The sequence below is a fragment of the Nothobranchius furzeri genome, chromosome 5 (genome assembly GCF_043380555.1).
Source record: "Nothobranchius furzeri strain GRZ-AD chromosome 5, NfurGRZ-RIMD1, whole genome shotgun sequence".
NCBI classification, from domain to species: domain Eukaryota; kingdom Metazoa; phylum Chordata; class Actinopteri; order Cyprinodontiformes; family Nothobranchiidae; genus Nothobranchius; species Nothobranchius furzeri.
This window is the reverse complement of record NC_091745.1, coordinates 80,132,621-80,157,620: the sequence shown is the minus strand read 5'-3', so window position 1 is coordinate 80,157,620 and position 25,000 is coordinate 80,132,621. Positions and strand designations below refer to the sequence as shown.

The window sequence follows — 25,000 nt, the reverse complement described above, 5'->3', positions numbered from 1 at the left end:
TTAGTAGCTTCCTCTGAGTTCAGCTTCCCCGGCCATGAGATGCAGCCCGGGGGCTGCAGGTCAGGTGTGGAGTAGCTCTGAAAGGAGCTGTTCGTCTGGTATCAGCCGCAGCGTCGCAGAAAGGTTTTGACTTAAGGTCAAAAGAGATTTTCAAAAGAGGCTTCTTTCCCGATTTGGCCGAATCGGGCTCAGCTGGAAACTGAACTAATCGGGAAGTAAATCTTATTTTATTAAACTACTTTGTTCTGATTTCTGGCCACGCTTAGCCAATCAGAATTTGACACGTTTGTGAGTATTTACCAACATCCCTCAGAAAGCCACGCCCTCCTCAGATACAAGACTGGGTATCTTATTGTGATGTGTGTGAGTGTAAACTGATTAACTTGTTCAATCAAACACGGTGATCTGTGAGATAAATGCATCATTGTAAGAACAATATTCATTTCAAATTCATAGATTTAAACACAGATTATTCAAACATTTCATTTAAACATCTTGTTCATTCATCACATGATTATTTAACTTATAACTACAACATCATGGAGCCTTCACTTGTTCAGAGGGAAGAATGATGACGTCTGGCGTTCACAGAGGGTGTAGGAACCTTGTGTGTCTTTATGGTATGTAAACACGCGCTGAACAGAACCTTCTGGTTCTGGAAGCCCAAACAGAAAGTGGATTTATGCTGTAGATGAAAGGTTATTATGTTGGTCAACATATAGGTGAAAACTGACCCTTTTGGATGTTACAGAGCCAACCACAGCCACCACACCGCACCTGTGTGCGTACACACGCTTGTATGTGTAAAGTTTCTCTATAGGAGTGTCCAATAGTGAGTGTGAGGACCACAGACCTGCCCCCAATGACGTGTGGGAGATGGAGGACTTCCAAGCCCCAGAGATCCATGGGTCTCCCCAAAGCGCAGAAACCCCAGGGAGACAGCCACCGGAGACGCCCTAACCCCCCTCCCTATAGGCCCAGAGGATCACCCCGGGGGGGCCGCTACCAGCAGCTGCCAGAGTCCTGGGAGATAACAACCGCTAGCCCCCAGGCCCGCCCCCGAGCTGGCCAAGCTCGGAACACAGCGGCCCGGGACCCAAGGGTGACCAACCCCGCTGGGGACCCGACAGAGCCCAGGGATCCAGACCCCACCAGGCAGCCACCCGGAGCGACCCGACACATCCCAAAAAACAACACGGAAGTTGTGGATATGGGTTGGGGAGGGTAGGCCAAGATGTAGCACCACAGGATGTCCCAGGAGAGGAGAGGAGGAGTCCAAGACTCCACATGACACCACCTGACACCACACACAATCAGTCACACGCTCCCTCCCTCATGCTCACACACACACACGACCTAAAGACTTACAAAAATGTATGGCACACACCCACTCACGCACCCCACACACACCCTACTCACTCTGGCGCCGGTACTGCTGCTCAGAGGACACGACCATTCCTAGACACCGGAGCTAGCCCCGTTCTGCTGATATAGAATGCATCCGTATTAAATCATCTTAAAAAACACTTTTACGGTGATCTGAGAGGGTGACTGGAATGTCAACTCAGCAGGAAGCTGTGCAGAAACCTATCATGACAAAGAAAACAGGATGCAACATTACAGATGTTTTGGGATTTTTCACATAGCAACGTAATGAAGACAAAGACAGGTTTCAGAAGGTGGACTGAAGGCATTCGTGACCTTATGTGTTGGATTTATTAATATTAAAGTTAGCACATTGTCTTTACCCTTGGTGCAAAAACAGAACAAAAATCCTTTCTTGATACAGAAACCAAACAATAAGCCCCTAACCTGTTGTCTTCAGTGGAAATAAGTGTGTTTGTGTGCATCTGTGCTGAATGGAGCTGAGGTTTCCTCCAGAGGTCAAAGAGCAGCTCAAATAATGTTTATTTAGAGCATCGACAGAGATCTGGACGTTTGCATAAAACACGTTTTAGTGTTTACAGTGAAGGACCGATGAAATCTGTCCATCGTCTACCTCTCTGCCTGTTAGCGACAGCAGCTGTGCGGGGATACTTCCAGCAGGAAGTTCTCCAGCTTGACTGGCTGTCTTCAGTCTGACAGCAGAGAAGCTGAGAGCTGAAGAACCAGGAAACAGCTTTTATCTCGTCTGTCTCACAACTCCCAACCCAGCTTCTGAGGGAAAGTGTGTGTGTGTTCATGTGTATGCATGTGTGTGCATGTGTGTGCGCGTGTTCGTTCGTGCATGCGTGTGTGTGCGTGCGTGTGTTCATGCATGCGTGTGTGTGTGTGTGCGTGCGTGTGTTCATGCATGCGTGTGTGTGCATGCGTGTGTGTGCGTGCGTGTGTGTGTGCGTGCATGCGTTCATGCGTGTGTGTGTGTTCGTGCATGCGTGTGTGTGTGTGCGTGCATGCGTGTGTGTGTGTGTGTGTGTGCGTGCATGCGTTCATGCATGCGTGTGTGTGTGTGTGTGTGTGTGTGTGCGTGCGTGCGTGTGTGCGTGCGTGCGTGTGTGTGTGTGTGTGTGTGCGTGTGTGTGTGTGTGTGCGTGTGTGTGTGTGTGTGTGTGTGTGTGTGTGTGTGTGTGTGTGTGCATACACAGTGATAAAAGCAGGACAGAAAGGGGAAATGATATTACACAAAGAGAGATGAAGAGCAGACAAAGTGCAACAGGAAGCTGATGCCGAGTCTCTCTAAGAAAATGTTCTTCCCTCCATCTTTCCTCTGTGTTTTCTGGCGGTTTTGATGTATTCAGACAAACCCACAGCGCGCTGATGGTGAATCAGGCGTGCAGACACAACACAACAGATGAAGAGTGTCAGCTGGTGGTTAGGCTCACACATGCTGCTTATCTCTTTCTTCCCTTTTCCTTGACTGGATTCCTACTCTCTTTTCCCTTCCAGTATTCTGTCTCCATTTTTCCTCTTTTTCCCACCAACATAGCTGTTGGAATCACCTGGAGATCAAGCATTTCCCAAACGCTTGATCAGCAGCTCTGCTTTGCCTGGCAGGATTATTGATTTTATACATATCTAAAAATTAACCCGATCCTCATTTGGAGCCGTGTTTCTGTTGAATACCTCCGTAGAGCAGAACATAAACCTCCTTTGTTTTGCAAACGGCTGCATGATTTCATTCATCATCATCACAGTTTATTGCAGCATCTTACATAATCAACACATGTTCGGTGGGATTAATGCTTCCAAAAATACACAAGTTGTTTTTCAAAGCAAGATGTCGATCATCCTGAAGTATTTATAACTGTGTTGAGCATTTACAGTTAAGGCCAAAACATAGTTAATGTTTTTAAAATCTTTTTTTTTATGGCCACTTTTTTCGAGAGGGTGCTCGCTGCAGAACTACAAAGGCGGAGCTGCACCATAAGGTGGAGCTGCACCAGAGTCAGCCCCGCCCATTCACGCAAACTCAGCCTAGCCCACTGACTTCCGTTTTTGTTTTCAACTTTATCGCAAACTGACCTGACCCACATGAATTACGGCTGTTACTAGTTTACAGTCGTTAATGCTATGTTCTATGCTCCAATTAAACAAGATAAATATAACTTGCTACATGACAAAGTCTGAATATATCCCGAAATAAAAAGGTTTCTCTTAGCGAATATCTGCCCACAGCCGCTCTAATAAAACTCCTGTACAACAGCATGTACCACCACCAAGTGGGTTCTGTTAGTCCAGTGGCAAGGTCGTCGGAGTTAAGTTTCGCTTTCCCCTCAGCTGATGTTGGTTCGATTCTCGGTGGGGTCGGCAACAATCTATTTAGCCAGCTGAAACATTTAATTTGTTCATATTTTAGTTGTAATGTTCATTTTCAGCAAAATATTTATGTCTCTACAAGTTCTTTGAATTTGGTCGTTCCTAAACAGCATTTTAGTTGAAACTCTGCTCACAGATGGACTCACACTGGCTAAATAAACGAATGAATAAATAAAAAAACACATTAGTCATTATATGTTAAACGGCATACCAATAAATTGTTGTAAACATAGTACTGGCAAGTGTAGCTAGAAATGAGGAAAATAGATTATAGGATATTTCCACTGCTGGGAGGCGAACCCGCGCAAAACTGCATGTCAACCTGACACCATCACCACTACACCACCACATCTGATAAAAATCAGGTGGCGTTACATTTTATTATGCTATCTGATGTGTCTTTGGAGATGGGATGTATGGTTTATTGGCGGTGTCTCAGTAGAAGTCATTTCAGAAATAATTTGTCAGAAAATTCACAGAATATCCAGATTTGAGAACCAAAACCAGACCCGCTTCGGGGGAGGAGACCAAATTGAAGCTGAGATGGGAAGAAAATGCATGAATGAGGCCAAAAATGGCTTTGGCGTGTTTCTTATGAGGAAATGACAATATAACATGATTAAAAGTTCCAAAAGTTAGATTTTTAATTATATGGAACCTTTACAAAAACTGTTCAATTCACTTCTCAACTCCGTCCTCAATCTTGCATTTTTTAGCTATAACACCCTCTTTGGTTCCAGAATGCTATAAAGCCTGACAACTGGAAGGAATTGGACTGACTCTGATAGAATGGGCGGGGCTGATTCTGGAATGGGCGGGGCTGACTCTGGTGCAGCTCCACCTTCTGGTGCAGCTCCGCCTTTGTGGTTCTGCAGCGAGCACCACTTGCTTTTTTCTGGCCTTTGTTGGCTTCATTAAAAATGAATATAATTAATTTCCATCGACCCAGGACACGTTGGAGAGGTTACATCTCCAATCTGGTCCGGGAACGCCTTGGGGTCCTGCCGGAGGAGCTGGTGGAGGTGGCCGGGGAGAGGACGGTCTGGAGCTCCCTAGTTGGGATGCTGCCCCTGCGACCCGGACCCGGATAAGCGGGAAGACAACGACGACGATAATTAATTTGAAAGGGACGTCAGACCTTTAGAATGCGGTTTCTGAGTTTAGAAGAACAACCTCAGTTTGAAGAGACAAATTTGTTCTGACTGGACACAACATCATAAAACTGCATCTTTTAATCACATCAGCTCATCTAGATCCTGCGTTTCATTAGGTTTAAATAGAAGCCGCTTATTTGCAGCAGAAATGTTTTTAGGCTAAGGAAATGGCTGCAGAGTCCACTTTTGTCTTTGCTCTGCCTAGCCGTTAGCTTGTCACTCTGGTTAGAACTAATTTCTATTTCTTCTAATGGAACATGTTCAGAGCTGTCTGCATGATCTGTGGTTCATAACATCTCCCATCTCCGGGGGCTACCAAACCTCGGCTTCCAAGCGAGGCTAGTTGTGCTAGCTGCCTGTGAAGCTCTGAGGGGGACCACAGAAACACGGCAGTTGTTTGAGTTGATGCATGCTACACTTTTGAGTTGCTCAACCACATTTTTCTGGCTAAAAGCACCCAAAAACCTCTGTTGGCTTTGGGTCGGCTCCAGGTTAGCTCAGGTAGTTCGTAGCTTACCCCGTTAGCTCCCATCTCCATGTAGCTTCGGGTTAGCTTGTAGCTAACCTCCCGCTGATCTCCGGTGGCTGCGGAGGTGTGGAGCGTGACTGAGCTCACGTATGCAGCCTGGGTGCTCCGTGTTAGCTTCGGCTTAGCTCGTAGCTACATGTGTTCAGTCACAGTGATGTGGTTATGATCAGGAAGTACTTCACCAAAATAAGCAGTTTGCAGCTTGAGGACTTAAAACATTCAATCCTTTTGTTTTTTAATTGCAACACGAGCGTAAGCAGGGAGCTCACATCCAGACGTTATTTGCAGCACGATCTCTATTTATCAAGCCCATGCTTTAGAGTAAGTGCTACCTTAGCTAATGAGAGACATGAGGGTTTGTGATTGGTTCATGCAGATTGCTCTACTTGCACGTCTTCGTCTTCGTCGTCTTCGTCTTCCTCCGCTTATCCGGGTCCGGGTCGCGGGGGCAGCATCTCAATTAGGGAGCTCCAGGCCGTCCTCTCCCCGGCCTTGTCCACCAGCTCCTCCGGCAGGACCCCAAGGCGTTCCCGGACCAGATTGGAGATGTAACCTCTCCAACGTGTCCTGGGTCGACCCGGGGGCCTTCTGCCGGCAGGACATGCCCGAAACACCTCCCCGGGGAGGCGTCCAGGAGGCATCCTGACCAGATGCCCAAACCACCTCAACTGGCTCCTTTCGGTCCGGAGGAGCAGCGGTTCTACTCAGAGTCCCTCCCGAATGTCCGAGCTCCTCACCCTATCTCTAAGGCTGAGCCCGGCCACCCTACGGAGGAAACTCATTTCGGCCGCTTGTATCCGCGATCTCGTTCTTTCGGTCATTACCCAAAGCTCATGACCATAGGTGAGGATTGGGATGTAGATCGACCGGTAAATCGAGAGCCTGGCCTTCTGGCTCAGCTCCCTCTTCCCCACGACAGATCGGCTCAGCGTCCGCATCACTGCAGACGCCGAACCAATCCGCCTGTCGATCTCCCGATCCCTCCTACCCTCACTCGTGAACAAGACCCCGAGATACTTAAACTCCTCCACTTGAGGTAGGACCTCTCCCCCGACCCGGAGGTGGCAAGCCACCCTTTTCCGGTCGAGAACCATGGTCTCAGATTTGGAGGTGCTGATCCTCATCCCAACCGCTTCACATTCGGCCGCGAACCTACCCAGCAAGAGCTGAAGGTCAGAGCTGGATGAAGCTAGGAGGACCACATCATCCGCAAAAAGCAGAGACGAGATTCTCCTGCCACCAAACTCGACACACTCCACACCACGGCTGCGTCTAGAAATTCTGTCCATAAAAGTGATGAACAGAACCGGTGACAAAGGGCAGCCCTGGCGGAGTCCAACCCTCACTGGGAACAGGTCCGACTTACTACCGGCTATGCGGACCAAACTCACGCTCCTCTGGTAAAGGGACTGAATGGCCCTTAACAGAAAGCCACCCACCCCATACTCCTGGAGCGTCCCCCACAGGGTGCCCCTGGGGACACGGTCATAAGCCTTCTCCAAATCCACAAAGCACATGTGGATTGTTTGGGCAAACTCCCATGCCCCCTCCATCACCCTTGCAAGGGTATAGAGCTGGTCCACAGTTCCACGGCCAGGACGAAAACCACATTGCTCCTCCTCAATCTGAGATTCAACTATCGATCGGACCCTCCTCTCCAGTACCTTGGAGTAGACCTTTCCAGGGAGGCTGAGGAGTGTGATCCCCCTATAGTTGGAACACACCCTCAGGTCACCCTTCTTAAAGATGGGGACCACCACCCAGGTCTGCCACTCCCTAGGAACTGCCCCCGATGACCATGCAATGTTGTAGAGACGTGTCAACCATGACAGCCCTACAACATCCATAGCCTTGAGATACCCAGGACGAACCTCATCCGCCCCCGGGGCTCCGCCGCTGTATAGTTGTTTGACTACCTCAGCAACTTCTGCCCCCGAGATCGGACAGTCCATCCCCAGGCCTCCCAGCTCTGGTTCCTCCTCGGAATGCGCATTGGTGGGATTGAGGAGCTCCTCAAAGTATTCCTTCCACCGTCCGACTATAGCCTCAGTTGACGTCAGCAGCTCCCCATCCCCACTGTAAACAGTGTGAGCGAGTTGCTGCCTTCCTCTCCTGAGGCGCCGGACAGTTTGCCAGAACCTCTTTGGAGCCGATCGATAGTCTTTCTCCATGGCCTCACCAAACTCCTCCCACGCCCGAGATTTTGCCTCGGCAACTGCCACTGCTGCACCCCGCTTGGCTATCCGGTACCTGTCTGCTGCCTCCGGAGACCCACAGACCAGCCACGCCCTGTAGGCCTCCTTCTTCAGCCTGACGGCTCCCCGAACCTCTGGTGTCCACCAGCGGGTACGGGGGTTGCCACCACGACTGGCACCGGCCACCTTACGACCACAGCTAGCAACAGCCGCCTCGACAATCGCAGAGTGGAACAAGGCCCACTCGGACTCAATGTCCCCCACTGCTCTCGGGACGTGGTCAAAGCTCTGCCGGAGGTGGGAGTTGAAGACCGTCTTGACAGGTTCTTCTGCCAGGCGTTCCCAGCAGACCCTCACTATGCGTTTGGGTCTGCCAGGTCTACGCGGCATGTTCCCTTGCCATCTGATCCAACTCACCACCAGGTGGTGATCAGTTGACAGCTCCGCCCCTCTCTTCACTCGGGTGTCCAGAACATACGGCCGCAGGTCAGATGATACGACTACAAAATCTATCATTGACCTGTGACCTAGGCTGCCCTGGTACCAAGTGTACTGATGGGCATCCTTATGTTCGAACATGGTGTTCGTTATGGCCAAACTGCGGCTTGCACAGAAGTCCAATGACAAAACACAGCTCGAGTTCAGATTAGGTGGGCCGTTCTTCCCAATCACACCCCTCCAGGTCAAGCTGTCATTGACCACGTGAGCATTGAAGTCCCCCAGCAGGACAATGGAGTCCCCTGATGGAGCACTATCTAGCACTCGTCCCAGGGACTCCAAAAAGGGTGGGTACTCTGAACTGATATTTGGCCCATAAGCACAAACAACAGTCAGGACCCGTTCCCCGACCCGAAGGCGCAAGGAAGCTACCCTCTTGTCCCCCGGGGTAAACCCCAACACACAGGCAGAGAGTCTCGGGGCTAACAAAAAGCCAACCCCAGCCCTCCGCCTCTCACCCGGAGCAACTCCATCAAAGTAGAGTGACCAACCCCTCTCCAGGTCTCGGGTTCCAGAGCCAATGCAATGTGTCGAGGTGAGTCCGACTATATCTAGCCGGTACCGCTCAACCTCTGCCACAAGCTCCGGCTCCTTCCCCGCCAGCGAGGTGACGTTCCATGTCCCAAAAACTAGTTTTCTTGTCCGGGGATTGAACCGCCAAGGCTCCCGCCTTGGTCTGCCACCCGATTCGCATTGCACCGGACCCTTCATGTTCCTCCTGCGGGTGGTGGGTCCACAGTTGGACGAGCCCATGTATCCGGTTCAGGCTGGGCCCGGCCGGGCCCCATGGGCGAAAGCCCGGCCACCAGGCGCTCGCTCACGGGCCCCAACCCCAGGCCTGGCTCCAGGGTGGGACCCCGGTAACCCTCCGGGCCGGGTACTCCGACTCTTCGTTTTAACCGCCATGAAAGATCCTTCGAACCGTTCTTTGTCTCACCCTTCACCTAAGACCAATTTGTCATGGGAGACCCTACCAGGGGCACTAAGTGCCCCAGACAACATAGCTCCTAGGATCATTAGGGCACTCAAACTCCTCCACCACGATAAGGTGACGGTTCAAGGAGGAGCTACTACTCTCACGTGCACTATTAAAACTGCATTTGTGTTACTGAGCTACTAACCTTTTTCAATAGTCTGCTATATGCCTTATCCTTTGTGGGGTCAAAACTAGCTAGATGTTCGTAGCAAACCCACAGCTCAAGCCACGTAGCTTATTATTTGCCAAACACACCCACATCACCCCGCTTCTCCTCCAGCTTCACTGGCTGCCAGTCAACTTCAGGGTTCATTTCAAGATCCTGGTTCTGGTCTATAGGGCCTTACATGGACAAGCACCATCTTACATTGGTGATCTTCTCAGTCCCTACACCCCCAGCAGGTCCCTGAGGTCCAGTGATCAAAGCCTACTGGTTGTGCAGCACCAGGCTAAAGGTCAAAGGTGACAGATCATCTGCTGCTGTGGCCCCCAGACTCTGGACCTCTCTCCCCCTGAGCCTGAGATCAGTGGACTCAGTGGTCTCCTTTAAAAAGCAGCTGAAGACTCACTTGTTCAAGCTGGCTTTTGTATGACCTTCTTCACCTCTCTCTCTTTATTCTGCTCTCCCCACCTATTCCACCTTCCTCAGGATCCACTGGTTTCCCTCTTTCCTGTTCACTCTCTCTCTTTCTTTACATTTTTTAATCACAATTGTCTATTTTTGCTCATTTTAAATATATTTTTAAACATTTTCTAAATGCTTTTTTATATTTTTACATTTTTTGTTTTTGTGAAGCGCCTCGTGGTTTTTATCTTGAGAGGCGCTATAGAAATGATATTTTCTTCTTCTTCTTCTTCTTCTTCTTCTTCTTCTTCTTCTATAAACTGACCTAAAAACCAGCGCAGGCTCCTTTTAGCTGCCTCTGAACATTTAGTTTTCCTTTTCCAGTCTGCAGCTGCAGTTTGGTTTAATTTAGTTTTAAAGTGTAATTGCTGATCATTGAATTAAAAAAAAAACCTGACAACTTAAACCAGAGGTTGGAGGTCCCCTCCAAGGAGTTTCTCCTCCATTTTCCAGGTTGTCATGGTAACAAACATTACACAAGATTTGAACGAATGGCTACACTGTCTGTGATGTTTAGTCTCCTTTAGAAAATCACGGAGCGATCACACTTGTGTCTCTCTTTTAAAACTGTGTGTGTGTGTGTGTGTGTGTGTGTGTGTGTGTGTGTGCACGTGCGTGTGTGCGTGCGTGCGTACGTGTGTGTGCGTGTGTGTGTGTGTGCGTGTGCGTGTGTGCGTGCGTGCGTACGTGTGTGTGCGTGTGCGTGTGTGCGTGCGCGCGTACGTGTGTGTGCGTGTGTGTGTGTGTGTGCATACGTGTGTGTGTGTGTGTGTGTGAGCATCAGGGTCAGTGGTAATTTGCAGAGTGAACACATGGTTTCTTCCCAGCTTGATCATTTTCCCTGTCAGCAAACTGCGGGCCGTAGAACAGAATCGTATTATGACAAATATAAACTTGGTCAGGCGTCGAAGATCTAATTTATATTCACCTGAACGTGTCTTGTGCTGCTGTTCCCTGTAGTAAACTTAGTTTGCCGCTTTTCAAGTCGTATGCCTTTCATGGTTATTTTTTATTGCTTTACTTCGTTTGCTTTTTCCTTCTCGTTTCTGTCTTTCAGACAGACAACCTCAGTCGCACAGTGTCCGCCCAGCTGTGAACCACGACAAAGAAGTAGCTAAAGAAAACATTTAAGCTTAACTTCAACTTAAACCCAGAACAGAAGCCTTCCAGTCCTGATGTAGGTAAATGCAGCTAGTTAGATATTAGTGGAAGGTTACAGTATATTGAGACGGTTTTCATCGTGTCAATTATGTTCATGTTTATTTAGCAGACATTTCTGCTTTAAGTGACTTAAAAATGTAACCTAAAGTAATCATGGGGAGAAGATGAAAACTCCACGCAGGAATTTCCTTAATTAAAAAAGTGGATTACTCGTTTATTCAGTACATTTGCACTGGTCTCTAGTAGGTATGAATGCCTTGCAGGCAGTTCTCGGGGCACAATTAGCCCACAATGTCCTGGCTTAGCAGGGCCAAGTCCACGACATCAGAGGAGAGTGCAACATGACAGGTATTGGAGTCTTACTTCCTGATATCTGGACATCTCACCTCTGATTGGCTAACGGAAACACGACTCTACCACTGACTCTGGTTGCTCTGCAACAATGTTTTATCTCCACTAATAACACAGGCCTGGAGGAGTTCTGCTGTGTGGTGGAGTTTCTAATGCTAACAGTTAGCTTCTACTAGCTGAGATGTTCTCTACTGTTTCCTGGACGCTAAACCAACAACAGCCTTCCCCGTCGTGAGTCCAGACGGGTGAGTCCATGAATGTTAGTGACAGGGTGACGTAGATCTGTCAGGATTCTCCATCCTAGAGTTTCACCGTCTGTTTTCTATCAGAAGCTACTGCAGGAGATAGGTGTAGGAGACTATTTTCATGTTCAGTCTGCATGAAACACTCAGTGACCCGTTAGAATCAGAAATAATCATTAATAATGGATTTTCAGTGTTCTACACTTTTTTAACAAATGGAACAAATGGGAAGTGAATTTGTCTTCCTTTGAACGAAGTGTGTGGTGCTATCAAAATAAAGGCTGAAAAATGAGACGAGTAGAAACTGACGACACCTAACAAAACCAAGAATAAACAAGTAAAAGAACATTTTCACTCACCTACCTCACAGTCATCTTTCCTCCATCACTGTTGCTGCAGCAACACATGAAATGTTTTACTTTATGCTGCTAATCAGAAATCAGCTGTCAAACAAATCCTCTTCAGAGTCAGATGACCCACATTACAGTTTCCACTCACTTCACCGTAAAAAGTAATGGAATAATACACGGGGTAGATTTTAGACATGTACTGATTAGTGCGTGTGTGTGTGTGTGTGTGTGTGTGTGTGTGTGTGTGTGTTGTCGTTCCTGTGGTCCAGTCACCCATGTCTTGTTTCCACACACACACACACACACACACACAGCTGTGTGACTACACACCTTGAGCTCTACCATCGCAGCCTCTTTAATCAGGACTCTGAAGAAGAACGTGTGTAGATGTTTGTGCACACTGGAGTGTGTTTTTGCTGCGTGAGTGTTTCCTGGTTCAGGGTTTAATCAGAAGCTGTCTGATGGAGGAGACGCAGACAGCTATAAGGACAGAAGATAAATGCAACTAATCAGTGTAAATGCATCTAATTACACAGCTTACATGCTCTAAAACTCATGATGTTAAAGTTTTTCATTTTACCTCAGTCACATGTGAGTGTTATGGAAATAACTGTTCTGGTGTCATCTGGGTCGAACTACAGACATAACAGGTGGTTTTACTCCATGTGCCTTAGTTAAATTTACTTTATTGCCATCATTTACTTTCCTACAAATCTAGACCATCCTGCTCTAGCCACGCTCCATTAGCCTAAGCAGGCCGACCATTAGCCTGAACAATTTTAGATCAAGCCAATCACAGTGCTCTATGTTTGTTGGGTGGTCTTGGCAACAGAGCTGCAACAGACAAAAACTACAAAGATGGAGTTGGCTCAGGAACGGCACTGCTTTGGCATCAACTTAGGAAGATTTAGACTTGAGCTTTAGTCTGGGACATGAGCAGATAGGAATAGAATAGAATCGATCAGATTTGAATAGAATAGAATAGAATAGAATAGAATAGGACATCTCATTATTGTCCCTCAGCAAAGCCGTTTTATAGTATCAAGTAAGATTCACAACAAGAGCAAAGAATAAAAATGAAAGTCTGAACAGTGAACAGGAGACCAGGGGCGGCGTTAGACCTGGCTACTTGGGCTGAAGCCCCGGATCTAAATCGTGGAAGTAACATGCAGTACCAAAGTCCAACAGAGAGGGAGCAGCTGGCAGTAGTTTGTATACAGCCTGCCTGAGCCTCCACCACCGAAGAAGAAGCCCTTCAGCAGCCGGCTTCTTCTACACTCTCTGCCTGAAACGCATGAGTGAAGATGGACATAAGGACGATTTTTAGACCAAAAGTACAACGACACAACCCCAGCTTTGATGAGACTGGTGCTGACTCAGGTTTGTGAGTCTTATTAGAAAATATTTGTTGTGCTGCTGGTTTGCCTAAAGTTAGCTTATCAGGTAAAGTTGTTGGAGAAAGAAAGGGAATATTTACTATCATCTCACACTAAACACTAACAGGAACAATACTCTGCCCTGAAAATGCTGAATATGTAGCTTCAGATTAAAAATTATGTGGTACAAGACATATATGATGTTGAATAGTGCGTGTCACGTGTGTGTGTGTGTGTGTGCGCGCGTGTGCGTGCGCGTGTGTGCGTGCGCGTGTGTGCGTGTGTTAAACCCCAGATGTTCTTCAGTCCTTAATCCACCCCTGCAGGAGACGTGTATAAAGTCCCGTTGTCATCATCACACACTGACGAAGCTACATGTCCACATGTGACCCATCCCCATGTGGAGCGGTGAGCTGCAGCTGTGGCTGCGCTCAGGAACTATTCGATGGTTAAAAGTGCAAAACCAAGTGCAGTCACAAAGGAGACTGGCTTTAGCTCTCAGCGAGGATCGAATAAACAGAAAACCAGACAAAAGGGTTAAAGACATGAAACCAAAGAACCTGACAAAGAAAATATCCACACGGGGTTGGGTGATTGGTGAGAAACAACAGGTCCAGATTATGGAAGAGAGACAGACGGGTTAGAGCTGAAAGCAGATAGACCTCAGGAGAAGATACCCGCCGGCGGAGAGCATGGTGGTAAAGTTTCTAATGGCATACGAACTTCATGGTTTTTTCTAGGTCTGATACCGGCGGGTGTCTTTACTCTGGTTAAACATGACTAACTAGTAACTAATAACCACAGGTGCATTTACTGTGTGTGTCTTCATCGTGGTGATTACTGGCAGCTGACCCAGTTGGTTTACTTGTTCGGCTGTGAAGGCTTCAGATGAAAAATGCATCTCGTCTCGGTTGCCAGAGCTTCAGTTGTAGAGTTCATGAAATCTAAACTTTTCTCTCTTCATCCTGTTTCCTTTCATGTGCATCCTTTCATCTAACCATCCTTTCCTCCTTCAACTTCCTGTGTTAGTTTGGTCCAAGTCGCACACACTCACATTCCCCTCCATCATCTCCATCTCCTCACACTCTACTCCAAATCACGGCTTGAGCCGCTCCACCAACAGGAAGAAGACATGAGCCAAAGTGTCAAATATCAGACAGGACAACTTGAGAGGAGTGGAGGGGACCTCTCATTGAAATGGAAATGGAACGGGCCAATTAAAACATTTTACTGTGAGCTTGTTTGTGTCTCCAGCTCAGCTCTCAGATTATATATACAGCACATTATGGGGTAATGAATATGAATAAATTGAGCTCTTCAATTATCACCACTGGGACCCAGTGGTGATAATATATATTCTAATCACAATCTAAATAAGTGTACGTCTACCACATGCAATAGCAACATTCATCGTTAAAACCCAGAGCGTCGAGGACGGCACAGAGCCTGTTACACAGGAACACACAGAAACACACAGAAACACACGTAAAACACAGGAACACACAGGAACACAGGTAAAACACGGGAACACACAGAAACACAGGTAAAACACGGGAACACACAGGAACACACGTAAAACACAGCAACACACAGGAACACACGTAAAACACAGGAACATGTAAAACACAAGAACACACAGGAACACAGGTAAAACACAGAAACACACAGGAACACACGTAAAACACAGGAACACGTAAAAGCCAGGAACACACATAAAACACAGGAACACACAGGAACACGTGTAAAACACAGGAACACGTAAAAAACAGGAACACGTAAAACACAGGAACACACAAACACACAGGAACACACAGGAAAAACACAGGAACACACAAGAACACAAGTAAAACACAGGAACACAAGTAAAACACAGGAACACACAGGAACACATGTAAAACACAGGAACACACACGAACACACAGGAACACACGTAAAACACAGGAACACACGTAAAACACAGGAACACGTAAAAAACAGGAACACGTAAAAAACAGGAACACGTAAAACACAGGTACACACGTAAAACACAGGAACACATGTAAAACACAGGAACACACGTAAAACACAGGAACACACAGAAACACACAGGAACACACAGGAAAAACACATGAACACACAGGAACACATGTAAAACACAGGAACAAAAGTAAAACACAGGAACACGTAAAACACAGGAACACACGTAAAACACAGGAACACACAGGAACACACGTAAAACACAGGAACACACATAAAACCCAGGAACACACATAAAACACATGAACACACACGGACACACACAAACAAACAGGAACACACAGGAACACACAGGAACTCACGTAAAACACAAGAACACACACAAACACACATGAACTTACATAAAACACAGGAATACACATAAAACACAGGAACACAGAGGTAAAACACAGGAACACACGTAAAACACAGGAACACACAGAAACACAGGTAAAACACAGGAACACACAGAAACACAGGTAAAACACAGGAACACACAGAAACACAGGCAAAACACAGGAACACACAGAAACACAGGTAAACACAGTAACACACAGAAACACAGGTAAAACACAGACACACACGTACAACACAGGAACACACGTAAAACACAGGAACACACAGGAACACACGTTAAACACAGGAACACACAGGAACACACGTAAAACCCAGGAACACATGTAAAGCACATGAACACACACGAAAACACAGGAACACACACAAACACACAGGAACACACGTAAAACACAGGAACACACACGAACACACAGGAACACACATAAAACACAGGAACACACGTAAAACACATGAACACACACGAACACACACAAACACACACAAACACACACGAACACACAGGAACACACACGAACACACAGGAACACACGTAAAAAACACACAAACACACGTGAACTTAAGTAAAACACAGGAACACACTTAAAACACAGGAACACAGGTAAAACACAGGAACACAGGTAAAACACAGGAACACACGTAAAACACAGGAACACACAGAAACACAGGTAAACACAGGAACACACAGAAAAACAGGTAAAACACAGGAACACACAGAAACATAGGTAAAACACAGGAACACACAGAAACACAGGTAAAACAAAGAAACACACAGAAACACAGGTAAAACACAGACACACACGTATAACACAGGGACACACACAGACACAGATGAACACACAGGAACACACGTAAAACACAAGAACACACAAACACACATGAACTTACGTAAAACACAGGAACACGCGTAACACACAGGAACACACATAAACACAGGAACACACAGGTAAAACACAGGAACACACGTAAAACACAAGAACACACACACAAACACACATGAACTTACGTAAAACACAGGAACACGCGTAACATACAGGAACGCACATAAAACACAGGAACACACAGGTAAAACACAGGAACACACATAAAACACAGGAACACACAGACACACACGCAAAACACAGGAACACACGCAAAACACAGGAACACACAGAAACACAGGTAAAACACAGGAACACATGTAAAACAGAGGAACACACATAAACACACAGGAACACACATAAAACCCAGGAACACACATAAAACACATGAATACACACGGACACACACGAACACACACGGACACACACAAACACACACGAACACACAGGAACACACGTAAAACACAAGAACACACAAAAACACATGAACTTACGTAAAACACAGGAACACACGTAAAACACAGGAACACAGGTAAAACACAGGAACACACAGAAACACAGATAAAACACAGGAACACACAAAAACACAGGTAAAACACAGGAACACACAGAAACACAGGTAAAACAGAAACACACGTAAAACACAGGAACACACAGAAACACAGGTAAAACACAGGAACACACGTAAAACACAGGAACACACACAAACACACAGCAACACATGTAAAACACAGGAACACACGTGAAACACAGGAACACACGTAAAACACATTAACACAGGAACACACACGAATACACAGGAACACACAGGAACACACGTAAAACACAGGAACACACGTAAAACACAGGAACACACAGGAACACACGAAAAACTCAGGAACACATGTAAAACACAGGAACACACACGTAAAACACAGGAACACACACGTAAAACACAGGAACACACAAAAAACTCAGGAACACATGTACAACACAGCAACATACGTACAACACAGGAACACAGGTAAAACACAGGAACACACGTAAAACACAGGAACACACACAAACACACAGGAACACACTTAAAACACAGGAACACACACAAACACAGGAACACACGGGAACACATTAAAACACAGGAACACACACAAACACACGTAAAACACAGGAACACACACGAAAAACTCAGGAACACACGTACAACACAGGAACACACAGGAACACACATAAAACACAGGAACACACGTAAAACACGGGAACACACAGGGATGCACGTAAAACACAGGAACACACAGGAACACACGTAAAACACAGGAACACACACAGGAACACACGCAGGAACACACGCAGGAACACACACGAACACACAGGAACACACATGAACACACACGAACAAACAGGAACACACACACACAGGAACACACACAGGAACACACACAGGAACACACACGAACACACACAGGAACACGCAGGAACACACACAGGAACATGCAGGAACACACACGAACAAACAGGAACACACACAGGAACACGCAGGAACACACACGAACACACAGGAACACGCAGGAACACACACGAACAAACAGGAACACACAGGAACACACACAAACACACAGGAACACACAGGAACACACACGAACAAACAGGAACACACACAGGAACACGCAGGAACACACACGAACACACAGGAACACGCAGGAACACACTCGAATAAACAGGAACACACACAGGAACACACACGAACAAACAGGAACACACACAGGAACACGCTTGAACACACGTAAAACACAAATGCATCTGAAAAGTAAAAGTATACTTAGTTACGTCATATTAGTAGCATTTTTGTTCATTGGTTATTGTGGTTAATTGCATTTGCTTTATCATCATTATTATTATTTCATAACAATTAAAGCTGCTTTAGCAAATCCACTGAACAAACTGGGTTTGAACCATCAACATAAATATACTGGACATCTCCTTTCCATAGGCTCCAATAACACGTTTTTGTACTAAAATGGGAGGTGGCCACCACCGCCATTTTGACCGTGTCACAGGTTCCGTCAAGCCCAGACAATTCCACATAAGGGAAGAGAGGTGGAGCTGAGGGTGGGGCTGTAAGGCTGGGATAAACTGACGACACCCTGTCTAACTAGCTACAAGCTAACCTGAAGCTAACCCTGGCTAATTCAGAGCTAACGCGAAGGTGGGAGCCAGGCTAACGGATGTAGCCACCTAGCTACAACCGGAGCTAACTCTGTGGAACACCCATCGACCGCATAGGGTTCAGGTGGAGGTTTTGCGGCACTTTTTCATGAAAAGTACCTTTCTGTGAATAAAAAATATTTAATCGGTAAGTTTATAAGTTATTTCCGTAATGAAAATATATTTTGCTTTGAGCAAGTTTTCACCATTTTTAAAGTACCGTATTTTCCGGACTATAAGTCGCTCCTGAGTTGCACCAGCCGTTATATGTTTTTTTTCTTCTTCATTATACATTTAAGTCGTATTTTGGGGGGAAATTTTATTATTTTTCTTACAAAATCTGAGACAAAGCGTTTCACATTGCAAGACAAGTACCGGTAACAATAACCAAATAATACGTCGCAGCAGCGCGCCACGGTCTCCAGCAGAGGAAGGCGGTGTTTGAAACCCTCCCAGCGGGACAGGGGAACTCATTCTTGGGTCGGAGTCGGCCCGCAGCAGCGCGGTGTAGCCTACATGTTTTGTTATATAAGTCGCTCCGGAGAAGCAGGACCGGCCAGACTATGAAAAAAAGTGCGAATGATAGTCCAGAAAATACTGTAGTTATTAGTATTTGAGATAAATTAACAGGCTAAATACATTTCATATATTTCCAAAACGTAATACTTGTTTGTATCTTGTACAGCCAACTAGCCTTTATTCTGGACTCAGTACAATTTACCAAAAGTAAAGAGACATTATACAGATGAAGTAAGCACAAGATAACTTACTGGAAGAAACAGAATTATTATCATGAGAACCAGAACAAGAGAGCCTGATAACAGTCATGTGAAAATAACAGTTAAAAAGTATGTATGTGTAATAGAAATAAACATATATTAGAATTAGTGTAACTCACTGTGATCCAAACAATAAATCAGCCATAGCTGATTAGCCATCATGAAATGAGGTCTGGGAGTTTTTAAGTTTCATTCTTTTATTACATTTTTTTTCTTAGATCTGTTAAAAGGTCACCATGGCAGCCTGTGTGTCTCCAACATCAGCTACACAACGCAGCAAGTGGACTGAGGTGGAAAGACCTTCTCCCCTTCTTTTTCAACTCCCTGCATGCATAAGCAGCTCCTGATGTCCTTCTCATCCACTGTGGTGGCAATGACATGGGGGTGGTCAGCAGTGTGAAGCTGGTCAACATGAAGGAGGACCTGCACCAGCTTCACCTTCTACACCCTCATATCACACTGTTGAGAGCTGTTCTTCCTTCACAACCCAATGTTCCACTCACTCTGCAGCTCTCTGGGCCCCTTTTATTATTTTAAGTATTTTTTAAATGTCCCGACACTTTGTGTCCTTTTATTTTATAAAATGTGACGTAAAAAATCAAATGTTTTTGCTCAATTACTGGAATTTCTTTGGTTAAGACAAAAAAGGAAGAATCATTTATGACAACTTGTTTCTACAACAGGCCTGTTTTAAGTCCAACAGTCTCTTAGCAGCCAATAGAAATGTGTTCTTTACTAACTTTACTTGAGAGCTGGACGCGGCTGTGCAGCTGGGACGTCTCTGGAAGCTCTACTGATGCTGCTCTTTGGACTGAAGATGTGGTTGATGAGTCGTGTGTTTTGGGGTTTTTCTGTCAGATTTATTTCTCCCACCTTAGCAGCGTGTTTAAAGACGAATGTGTTTCAGACTCCTGCAAAGCTATAAAAAGCTCTCCAGTTGTCTATCGATTCTGTGTGAGAGTTTCACATTTCAGCAGCTTCAAATTACGCCTGGAATAGACTGAACCGCCCTTAAATCCACTGCCTCCTTCCTCCGAGTGTGTGATAAGAAACACCGGCGTTGCCCTTCCCACCTCGCGCTGCAGTTTAGCCATCAAAGATCAGGACGTCTCCAAGGACCTAATTTACAGAAGCAGAAGGGTCTGTGTTGCTGCTCGGCCACTTTAGGAAAAGAAATGTGGAAGACTTTGTGAGATGAATGTATTTGATTTATTTCTGAACGACAGAACGCTAGACCTCCTCTTCTACTTCGTCTGTTATAAATGACCACAGTGTCATGTGACCTAAAACACTGATGTTTAGCTTTTATGGGGATCCAGATGGTGGTGTGTGACACAAATCCGTTTCTGGGGCCTCCACAGCCTCCTACAGCAGCAGAAGCAGCACACCTGGTTGGTTCAGGTCCTCCAGAGGAGTGCTCCAATCATCATAGAAATCCGGTTAGCCGCTCCAGTAGCACTAGTTGAAAGTAATGGCTAACATGTCTTATGGTGACTCTTATTGGGCTTGTTTGTGAGTAAACAATTAAAACAGATGCTAAAATAAATACAGTGAGAATGAGAGTCAGCCGTGTGAAGGGAGTGAAAATAACGCTGCCGCGAGTTTCTGTGGAGACCTCTGCTCTTTGTCTGCAGCTCTGACAGCCTCTCAGATGAATGCTCTCTGCTTTCTGCAGCTGACTTTGTTGTTTTCCCAGGCAGCCATGTGCAACTAGGCTAATGAGTACATTTAGCTGGAAAATGCTGAGGTAACACTTTCATCACAGTGTGTGTGTGTGTGTGTGTGTGTGTGTGTGTTTATTAGGGTCATTGTGAGAGACAGAAGTTTCAGCTGAAAAAACTGATTACAGGCTCACCCTGCTTCTTGCATCACACCTTTTCACTCACGACGAGCCATCAGCTCTCACTTCTCACTCTAAAGTTGGGTCTGACACTCCGTCATTGAGTGTGCGCACGACTGACGTCTGCACACCATGACTATTTATGTTTTTGTCTGTTTTGGTTTAACAGGCTGATTCCAAATGCAATCAAGTTCATTTAGCCCATAGATCACGTGCGCGTGAGGATTTTAACTCAGTGGAAACGAGAGCAAGCGTGAACTCCCTACTATTCACTTTGTTTTTGCACCATTCTGCACTGGGGTTGCTCTGTTTTGTGGTGGTTAAATCTTAAAAATTCCTGCATCAGCAGGAACGTGAGGACGTTTCAGGGTCAGACTCGGATGGATTTGGAAAAAGGGACGCCTAGATGGGGTCATGTAGTTTGGCAACCGATGGACCAAATTTGCACAATTAATCGGTTAAAAGCCATCATGATAAATAGTGCACAAAATGTGGGGAAACATCTCAACCCAACGTCATTGTGGGACAGCACCCTAAAGCAATAGTTGGCATATAATTATGTTGTTCTTTGCAGGTCAAATAACAACAAATCTGAACAACTTCCAGGTCAGAGGGCAAATCTTCCTGTCAGTATTTTGTAATATTTCCTCGAGTCAAACAAAGAAAGTGAAAACGACTTCTTCTCTTCAATAAAACAAACGTTGTGGTTTTACTGGTGATTTTTCATGCTGACAGTTTCGACTGAAGCTTCAGTCTTCTTCAGAGCATCCTCCGACTTTCTGCCAACGTTTGACTTTTGAAATAAAACAAGTCATTTTAGTTTAAAACAAAGTTCAAATGAACATATTTAAAGAGCAAGTCAACCCCTACCAGTTTCTAACTCCGCTCTCACTTCATGTTTGAAAAATGCAACAAATGCTGTTGCCTGGCAGACAGAGGGCGGAGCCATTAACAAATACACACACACAGGCTCACAACAGCATTGGGACATCATAATGTACCAGATGACATCATAGCATACCTCTTAGCCAATAGCGGTGGCAGATTTAAATTAGAATGCAGTGCAGAGTTTTTACCTGACAACGGCACAACACTGCCAGTTTTAGGCAGAATATTTAAATTTTAACTAAGATGCACTGAAGTGCCAAATTATTGACGACACGTGTCTGCAGCACGATTAGACACTCGTTTATTTTATCAGCAAAAAAAAGTTTATTTGGGGGTGACTTGCTCTTTAATAAAGTCAAAAGTGATGCATGTCACATCGAACTTTGACGGTACAAAAATGAAATTTTAATGCATTTCCCTAAATGTCCACAGTTTGTCCTCGTCTTGTTTAGTGGTGCACTGGAAGACAAGCATCCTTAGAATAAAAGAAAATTTATTTTAAAATAATAATCTAATCTAATCTGATCTAATCCAGCATCAGTGGAGGGATGCTGTCCAGTCTGCTCTGCTGGTCTCTGAGCATCAGTTAGCCTCTGCACTGATGAACTCTTGGGGCAGCAGTAGCTCAACAGGTTGAGCGGGTTGTCCAGTAATCGGAAGGTTGCAGGTTCAATCCCGGCTCCGGACAGAGAATTCTGCTGTTGTGTCCTTGGGCAAGACACTTAACCCACGTTGTCTGCTGGTGGTGGTCGGAGGGACCGGTGGCGCCTGTGCTCAGCAGCCTCGCCTCTGTCAGTGCACCCCAGGGCAGCTGTGGCTACATTGTAGCTCATCACCATCAGAGTGGGAATGGATGAGTGATACACTGTAGTGTAAAGCGCTTTGGAGTCCTTACCCCCAAATTCCACTACCTCCGCTCCGGCACGAACTCCGCAGCAAAATCGGTCCCGTTGTAGTCAATCAGAGCTGTTCCACTACTGCGGCCATGCTGCAGCAGTGCGCCGCCCTCTGTTCCGGCGTCCGGCAAAAATAGAATTGATCCTATTTTCGCCGGACGCCGGAGCACCTCCGCAGTCAATGGACAGGAATCACAACGGCCCAACAGGAAAGGGAGCAAGCACAACTTCCGTTTTTCACAATAAATCGATAAACAAAAGGCGTTTTTTGTTTCATATGCACAGGTTTAACAACCTTTAACAACTATCAATGGCGGCTGAAGTTTAAATGCACAAAAGTAAGCCATAAATACAGTTTCTACTATCAAAGTAGTCACACTTTGTTGATCCAAACACTGCTGATCTCTCAACACAAATGATGGGCAGATTAAACAGCTCATGTCGATGCTTCTCCCACACAACGGGTGTTTGGATCTAACTTCCGCGTTTATTGCTCGGACTGTATTGCAAGATCTCGAAGATCCCGCACATGCCTGTTTGCCCCCCTCAGGTCCCCGCACCGGAGCGGAGCCGTTGTAGAGCGGGTACCAGTAAAAATTGAGTTCGGAAGCGAGCGGCTGCGGAAGGCGGGGGCAGAGCGGAGATAGTGGAATTTGGAGTCCTTACTGGGTCATTTATCATTTAACTCTTTCACTAAGATCGTCCCTTAAGTGTTTGCTGCATCACTTCAGATCAAATATAAAGCTGAACTGTTTAGTTATGTAATCCCTCCCCAGTAGTCCCAGAGAATCAGAGGAAGTTGTTTTAATTAGGCGCTTGTAGAAAAAACAGCAGAACATTTGTACGTTGGGACTGTGCCACAAAGCATCACCAGTTGCGTTCGTGGTCGTGCTTACAGGATACAGTGAGTATCGTAGCGGCCGGGGTGTTATGACAGGGTAACTTTGTAATGGGCCTTGGTCCCTGCAGAATAAAACTGTAGATGAGCTTTTTGAAAGATGCAACATCTCTCTTCATATATTTGCATGCAGTCACCAACAACAAGGGTCATCGCTCTCGCTCGGAGGAAAGTAAACCAATTACAAGGAAGTTGGTGCTCAGCAAACCGTGAAAATGCCATATCATATCATGCAAGCAGAGGGAGCGCGTTGTTTACCCCAAATGAACCACTTCCTGTTCAGCACTGACCCCATTAGCGCTGAACAGGTTCTCTGCAGGACGGGACCCAGCTTTCATCATCACACTGACACGAACACAGCTTTTTATCTCTGATGAAAAAAACACAAAAGCTGGGTTTTTCAAAATAATAGTCCTATTGTTTCATTTACTGAAAACCATGAAAGTTAGTTTTTTGTTTCCTTATATCTTTTACATTTCTTGTGCATCAGTTCCATCTCCTTTAGGTAACTTCTGCACCTTCCTCCCTGTTTTCTGCACGTCTTCGTCCCATGCCACCTCTCATACGTCTGAATGTCTCTGGGGTGGAGGGGTGGCTGTTGTAATAAGAACATTAATCATTGAGAACCATGTGCAGAAAATCAGCCAACCTTGTTGAATCTGACAGCCACACATAGAAATACGCTGGAGTGCTGCAGGATTTAGAACATTTTATTGTCCGTTTTTCTGGACATTTTTGTTCTTCAGAAACATCATTTAGAGACTCGAGGCAGTCAGGTCCATCCTTACAAAATAATCTTTCACTTTATAGAAACCTGTGAATGAAGCTGTTTGATATTAAAAGGCTTTAGTGCCAAAGTCACTTTTATTACTAAAGTTGGGTTGAGGGTTTTTAAAACCATACGACTGAGATTACATTTAATAAGAAGCATAAATCCATGTTTGCCTGAAGGCAGCATCGTAGCTCTCCTGTAACTTTCAGACATTTCTTTAGTCGCTCTCTGCTCTTTTAAAAATTTATCTGCTGTTTTAAACCCCGTAGATGTCGTGGTGGATCCGGGCCAGGCTACATGCTCAGCCAAGTTTCCTTGTTCTTC

At 45.8% G+C, this 25,000-nt stretch overlaps 1 long non-coding RNA gene across 1 annotated transcript in view; it reads right to left on the bottom strand.

Moving 5' to 3' along the window:
• Positions 1-12,067: 12,067 nt before the first annotated feature.
• The window catches only part of LOC139069897 (uncharacterized), a 73,827-nt gene continuing 60,894 nt past the window's right edge, over positions 12,068-25,000 (bottom strand). Inside the window, exon 3 of the long non-coding RNA XR_011520571.1 lies at positions 12,068-12,317. This is a non-coding gene — a long non-coding RNA (uncharacterized lncRNA). The remainder of the gene's footprint in view (positions 12,318-25,000) is intronic.